This window comes from Corvus brachyrhynchos, unplaced genomic scaffold, assembly GCF_000691975.1.
Source record: "Corvus brachyrhynchos isolate BGI_N302 unplaced genomic scaffold, ASM69197v1 scaffold14, whole genome shotgun sequence".
Taxonomy (NCBI): Eukaryota; Metazoa; Chordata; class Aves; order Passeriformes; family Corvidae; genus Corvus; species Corvus brachyrhynchos.
Window position 1 is genome coordinate 9,759,274 of NW_008239110.1, and position 7,302 is coordinate 9,766,575.

Genomic DNA, 7,302 nt, shown 5'->3' on the forward strand with positions numbered 1-7,302 from the left:
CGTGGGGCTGGTTCCGCACGAAGGGAGCTTTATTGTGGGTCCCCTCCGGCAAAGGGGAGAGCCAGGGACAAGAGCTCTCTCCCACAGGGGCAAAGGCCTTAGCTTTTATAGGGATACAGGGGATGGGTGAAGGCCAATGGGTTACAAAGGATCTGCATAGGGTCTCCTAAAGGATTGTGGGTCTGTCTTTTCTCACCTTGACCAAAGAAGTGGTTGCCTTTCCACGGAGTCCTGCTGGGCGATTGCGAAATCTCTTATCTCAGCAGAGATCCCTCCAGGGCAGGGGCTGGGCATACCCCACAACACCTAATAGCAGCCTTCCAGCACCTGAAGGGAGACTACAAGAGAGCTGGAGAGGGACTTTTTACAAGGGTATGAAGTGATAAGACAAGGGTGAAAGGCTTCAAGCCAAAAGGCATTATATTTAGAACAGACATTGCAAAGAAATTCTTTACTATGAGGGTGGTGAGGCACTGTAACAGGTTCCCCAGAGAAGCAGTGGATGCCCCATCCCTGGAAATGTTCAGGGACAGGTTGGATGATGGGGCTTTGAGCAACCTGGTCTAGTGGAAGGTGTCACTGCCCATGCAGGGGGCTTGGAACTAGATGATCTCTAAGGTCCCTTCCAACCCAAAATTTTCTGTGATTCGGTGACTCTGCGACTCTGCAATTCAGGTACCATCCTTAATTCTGAGGCTGTAGCACTGATCACTACATTTTTCTGCAACCTACATCATTGCGATTCTCTGCCAGCGTAATCATGAGCTGATGTTGTGCAGCTGTAAAGCATGTGCAATGTCCTCCATCACCCAGCTATTCACTGACACAAGTGTGTACAGACAGTCTCACCTCAATCCTCCCAGAAGGGAGAGCAACTACCCTTCAAAGGCAATGATGTTCAAAGACCATCCTACTGAGTAGTATTAGGGATAATTACATAAAATGATGTTTTAACAGACTTTCTATGAAGGAAGGTGGGGTAATATTCCAGTTTACCTGCGAGTTTCCCAAGAGATGTTTTTTCTCCTTATCTGTGACTTTTCTGTGAATTTCTTCAAGCACCACCTTCCAATGACACAAAAATAAAACCTTAGGCCTCTTAAGAATTCTCTGTTCCTTAATGCATGAGCGTGCCCAAATATATAGCTGGACATTTGTAAACCCAGGAAAATAGGAATAAACTGGTTTGCATTAGTCCCAGGTGGAATGTTCTTTGTCATGAGAACTGAGTTTTGTCAAAGACAAACCTTGAACCCACAAGATAAATTGCTGAATATCCATAACCAGTCAATTCCATACCAGTACTATATCATTACTTTGTAATAAATCTTATGTGATCATATTTTAATCCCTTTCTTAAGGTGCACATAAAATACTCAGTCTGAGCTGGTGAGTTGCTTACTTATGTTTTGCAATAATAATAAATGCAGCTGCTTTTTTTTTGAGTTTGCCTCCTAAAAGCTTCCCTATCACTACACACTTTCCTTTATTGTCAGAAGATGAAGCAAGTGTTTGATTTACACTGGCTGAGGCAGCAATCCTAAGCCTAACACTTTTCCCCATATAGGATAAACCTGCCTTTATATTACTAAGGAACAAAAACCTCCAATACCATAAAGTACAGACAGCAAAAAATTGTAAAGGCAATAATTTCTGGCTTTGAGGAAGGCAGCAAGTGCTGTTTTCCTGCCTTGTCTCCTCATTGTTCAATAGCTCCAAGTTTGTTGTCTGTCATCTTTCACACGGCATGAGCTTGGGAGAGTCCAAATGCCACATATTTCTATTTTTGCCAGCAGAACTCTTGGGTCTCTGGGTGGATCTCTAGAAAAATTGCTTTTTATTATATTTTGATTCAGCTAGCTCTGTGATGGAGTTCTGCTGCAGTTGTTTGAACAGTTTGCAATGGAGATGGCATAAGGAATAAATGTTCACTGACTCCCTCGGGAATGAAAGGAATGCATCTGCCTGCTAAATGTCTCAGAGTTGAATTCAAAAGAGTGAAGTGATCCACCCAACAGCATGCACCTTTTCCTCAGACTTTAAAATACATAGTCCCTTAGGTTGTTTCAGGTTATGTATTTACTTTTGATTGTTGTTCACTCTTGACTCTCCACCACCCAAATAAACTCCTGAAGTAGCTAAAATATAATAGCTCATTTTCTCTTTCTGGTAAGTGGTTTGGGCAGCCTATGCATAGATTAGCCTTCCAACACCATTGGGATTCAGCTAGAGATGACTGAGTTCAGCTACGCAGGACTAAGGGAGCCTGTTGGATTATTTCGGGTGACTTCAGCCTTCACATGGCCATTTGATTAGCTCAAGCAGCACCAATACTTTTCTATTTGATTTGTGGCTTGGCATTTTAATAGGGCAATGATGCAAATCCTTGACTCATCCTTAACTGGCACAGCCCCTTTGATTTTAGTAAAATAATGGTAGAGTGAAAAATTGCCCAACAGTTACCCTACCTTGAAACTGCCTGTGTAGCTACAAATTGCATTTTCTCAGCCTACAATATTCCACTTTAATGGATTTGAAAGAAGTAAGGGCTATCCTAGTGCTAAGAATGAAACTAAATTTTCAAGTTTTCATTTATTTTTGGTTGTCTTTTTTAATGAATTACTATTTGGTTGTTAAGTGTTACAATTATATCTCTTCAGCTTCTTGCTGGAACCGGCACAATTAATAGGCTTGCCAGACATTTAGATCTAGAAAAAAATACGGTTCTGTATTGAAAATAAAACCCTGTTACCAGTGGCAACCTCATTGGCTGTTTTAACAGACAGACTGGGTACTGAAGGAGCACTGGGACAAATCCACTCTCTTCAACATAGGAGAGGACTCTTTGTGAGGACAATGTAGGAAGGATTCTCAAGCTATACTTGCTTTGTGTAAAATTTCAGAGCCACAGCTTCTAACATGGGCTATTCTATAGTAAATTACTTTTAGAGCAAGCCAGAAATAATCAGAACAAAGCAGGATAATAGCTGCTGTCATCTGCTTTCATGTCTCCAATGGGAACTAAATTCACTAAAATGAACTGTAAGAAATAGCGGGGGTGGCTCTGTTCCTTTTCACCTGAGCCTGAATATCTGGCTGCACCCTTCAGCTGGGTTCAGGCAAATTAGCTCATTGAGGGCAACAGCCATCTTGTCTTCAGACTACTGAGAAAAACTTTAAATCTTTTTGGTTAGTGAAAATTGCAGAGGCCATTCACTGCCAAAATAATTCTGTGGGGACTAAAGGACTGGGAAATAGCTAAGAATTAATAAGAGGTAGGCATTGTCCAGTAGAGATCTTTTTATCCCCAAAATGACTCTGACATCAATTCAGAAGAAGGAAACGCAGGATATCCTGAGTGCAGCCCTCTACGTTCACCGAGATGTTAGCACAGGAGAAAAATCACACTGGATGGAGATGCCTGTGTTCATCCCATGTATGTTAGTGCAAGCAATGGAAACATAGAACACAGCCAGCTGTGAGTTGAGAGCCAGACTGAGACATCCAAAGGGATGGGACAGCAACACTAGGCTGGGGGTCCACAGCACCAGCAGCACCCTCTGAACTGGCCAATAGCCAAACACTTGAGCAGGAGGCTTTAGGTGTCAGGTACTGAGCATCACCTGAAGCCAAGGAGAAGCCAGGCACTGCAGCTACAGCAGCGACCATAGGGACAGGAGCTGGAACAGCACAGCACTGAGCCCTGAGAAGTCAGTGTCACCATAGCCATCACACATCTGCCCAGCCTGTCTGTCATGGACTTGGACTTTGCTGCCAGCTCAGACTGCAGTGGGCAGTTGTGTGGGGCTCAAGAGACCAATGGCTCCTGGAGACCTGCAACTGCTGGAGCTGCTTCTCCCTCAACACCCACCACAGGCACAGTAATCCTGAGCAGCCCCAGGTGTACACAGGTCTTCAGCTTCTCGTGCTACTTGCATCCAGGCAGAATTGCTTGACCATTACTGCCATTATGCTTCTTCCATGTTGCTTTGACATGTGAGCCAAAATCTAGGCACACTTCCTGCAGAACATCATTCCATAAATATTTTTTTCCTTTGTTCTTTGCCACTGGAAACAATGGCAAGTTTCTCTTCAACAGAATTTTGGATTAGTGTTACACTCTACTTACAATTGTCTGTATTTATTGTTTGTGTTTAATCTTTCCTCTGCTGTGTTTTAGAAACACATGCCTGAGAGGTCATCATTTACTCAAGACAATGACAAAACATTTTATTATGTTTTATTTTAGAATTATAGTGAGGAAATGGTGCCTCAGTCCACAGGGTTTAGAAGCTCATAAACCAAGGATTATTTAGAGCAGTAGTTGACATGGGAAATTATTTACCTCTGAAGACTCCAGAACAGATGAGGGATAGTTTTTATCAGTTTATAGTAGGATGGCATCAATCATCCAATGATGGGAAAAAACTCACTTCATTGATGAGCAATTACTTAGCAGATCTTTTACTAAAAGACAAAAAGTTACAGGATGAGTGAGAAAAATTAATAGGAAATTTCTTCTCAGGAAGAAGCTTATTCATATTATAAACATTTCAAGCAAAAGAAGGCTCAGGTAGGACGCTGATCTAGACTCGCATGTCATGGGAATTGCTACCCTCATCCGAGACAGCTGACCATCAAGTACTGAACCACATAATAACCAGATCCAAAATATTTTCTAAGTATTCAGTACTTGCTCCAACCACAGGTTGTTCAGGATTTGTACAAAAGAAGGACATTCACACAAAGGGTTTGCTAGTGTTATACATTCCTGTGCTTCCAGACATTGCTCAATCTGCAAACTTGATTTTGAATAAATTATTTTGCAGTAATCAGTCACATCCAATCAATAGTAAATCACTGGCTACCTATTTAATTTTCCTGTCATAGTTCATCTCAGATTATAGATAATCCAAAGACTGAGATACAGTCACATTTCCACCACGACAGAAGCAAAGACTGCTTCACTGCATTTGACACAAGGGAGAAAAATCCTCTTGCTTTTGTGTAAATTTCACTTATAGTATAAAAATAGACTCATGGCACTTCTCACCACATGCCTCTACTACAAGGGAAAATTTCTGAAACTAGGAGATTCTTTTAAAACAATTAAAAGAAGTTGTTGTTACACAGTGGATAGAAAAAGATATAAGAGAAAGGTTGACAAAATGTGACAAGGAAATGGAAGAAAGAGAAATTCCAACTAGGAAAATATTTTTCACAAAGAGCATTGTTAAATACAGGAACACGTTGCCCAGAGGTGTTGTGGAATATCTGTCCTTGGAGATTTCCAAAGCTGAGGTGGACGAGGGCGCAAGCAACCTGGTCTAACACTAAAGTTAACCATAAAATGCACAGGAAGTTGGACTAGGTGACCTCTAGAAATCTGACCAACCTGCAATAGTTGATGATACTACTGGATTTTGTTGCTGAAGGTGGTTGAGGAATACAGACCATATCAGCAAATTCAGACAGACATTTGACAAATCCATTGACAATGTGTCCATAAATAGACAGTAAAGAAAGAAGATGTGCCCTCCAACATCCCCGATGATGATGGATGCTAGGGATTAACGAAAAGAGCAGTGGATAACACTATGCTCATGATGTCTCTCTAAGTTGTATGTCCTGTTTACATAGCCAAGGGGAAAATATTTGGCAAATGAACAACTGGTCTGATCCACAGGACATAGCATTTTATCATTAATTCTTCTTACTTATTGGTTGGATACAGCACTACTGCTTCTGTGTCTCTCTTACATTTCCTGGATCCAGGATTTGAATTACAAATTATGTTCTGTGCAGAAGATGTGAGCATGGAAATACAGACCTTGGAATTCTGGAATTTACTGGAGGACAACTGAGCTTTGTATTTTGGGATTAAGCTAGTTCCTAACTTGCTAAGAGAATAGTTTTTTATCTCACTTAAGAAAAAATATGGGCTATACCTCAGAAAAGAGGATCAAACCCAGTGTATGTTTAAAACTTTAAAGCAGATTTTTTTGTGCTTTGATAGGTTGAGAAAAAAGTCAAAGGAAAATCTTAGGTAACAAAAAAATACCTAAAAGCATATCTCAGCATACATTTGCTAAGAGAAGCCTGTAATTAAATGTTTGTATTTAAACTGGTAGTGGTAGTCAAGCTGACTTAACTATTCAGCAAGCCTGAAATGCTCTCCCTAAGAAGCACTCTTTCTTGAGTTGGGATCTAAAGCCTTCACTCTGTAAAAGAGTTTGGTCATACCTAGGTTCCTTCTGCCCTGCTGGAGACACTGTGGTTATCCAAGCTATGAATGCCTCCTGGAACTTCTGCTAGGCTAGCATGCAATCTCAGTCTCTCTGGAATAGTCCCATCTGTCTATAGCATAATGATTCACACATTACTCCTTAGTAAAGGGTAGACAAAGTCAATGCTCTGGGAACCTGCAATCCCCATTGGTCGTCCACTATGCCAGAACCTTGACAACAGCTTTCATTATTGTGCTCTAGTTTTAATGGATTATCCTTTTTATTGTTGGCTGCAGTTGCAGTTCACAGAAATAAACCAAAAATTATCCACTATATTAAAAAATTCTCCAATCTTCATTAATGTTGATTTCTTTAGTGTTATTTATTGAATGATAAAGTTACCATTAGCAGATGGTAACTGAAGTATATAAAATGCAAATGCCTACAATATCAAGCAAGCATATTTTACTGACAAAATTTAATATAAGTGCACATCATGATTGGTCTTTTTTTGTGCAGAGAATGGAAGATAATGGGGATGCTTGTCTTAAATTAATTAATCTATTTATTCAACCAAACAAGCTGATGCCACTAGTTAGGTTAACAATATGGAAAGATAGGTGATATTGGAGCATATGGGCTGCAGTTAAAATGAACTTTTTTGCTCTATAATAGAATGTTTTCCTTGTGATTCTAAATTTTAATGGTACAACACCCAAAGCTTAAGGTGTATAAGAAAATAAGGTTGCAAATTGTTTCTCAGCCTTATTCAGAAGCCTCAATAATCCTGTTTTATAGATGAGACTCAGAGCACTGAGATACAGACTCTAAATACCTGAATAATGTAGAAAATGTTTTTTTTCTGGTCACCAGGGTCCTCCACATTCCCCATGCAGTTTGAAATTGTACATCAAATTCCCATTGATTTCAGTAGGACTTAGACAAGTATCAAATATTCAGAGCTGTAGCCTTTGCAGACTATAATATAAAGTTAATGGGAATCGTACAGAGTATCCCCATTGTCTCATTTCCTGATTCAGCAGGTTTAGTTCTTCATTTCTGCACCTAATTCAGC

General features: G+C 40.3%; 2 long non-coding RNA genes across 2 annotated transcripts in view; one reads left to right on the forward strand and one right to left on the reverse strand.

Annotated features, from left to right (window-relative positions):
• LOC108448013 overlaps positions 1-7,302 on the forward strand; it is a 24,060-nt gene that overhangs the window by 6,658 nt on the left and 10,100 nt on the right. The gene's annotated exons all lie outside the window — the stretch shown is intronic.
• Positions 639-7,302, reverse strand: part of LOC108448012 — a 14,463-nt gene continuing 7,799 nt past the window's right edge. Inside the window, exons 3-4 of the long non-coding RNA XR_001863768.1 lie at positions 4,346-4,467; positions 639-1,065 (exon numbers count right to left, since the gene is read on the reverse strand). This is a non-coding gene — a long non-coding RNA (uncharacterized LOC108448012). The remainder of the gene's footprint in view (positions 1,066-4,345; positions 4,468-7,302) is intronic.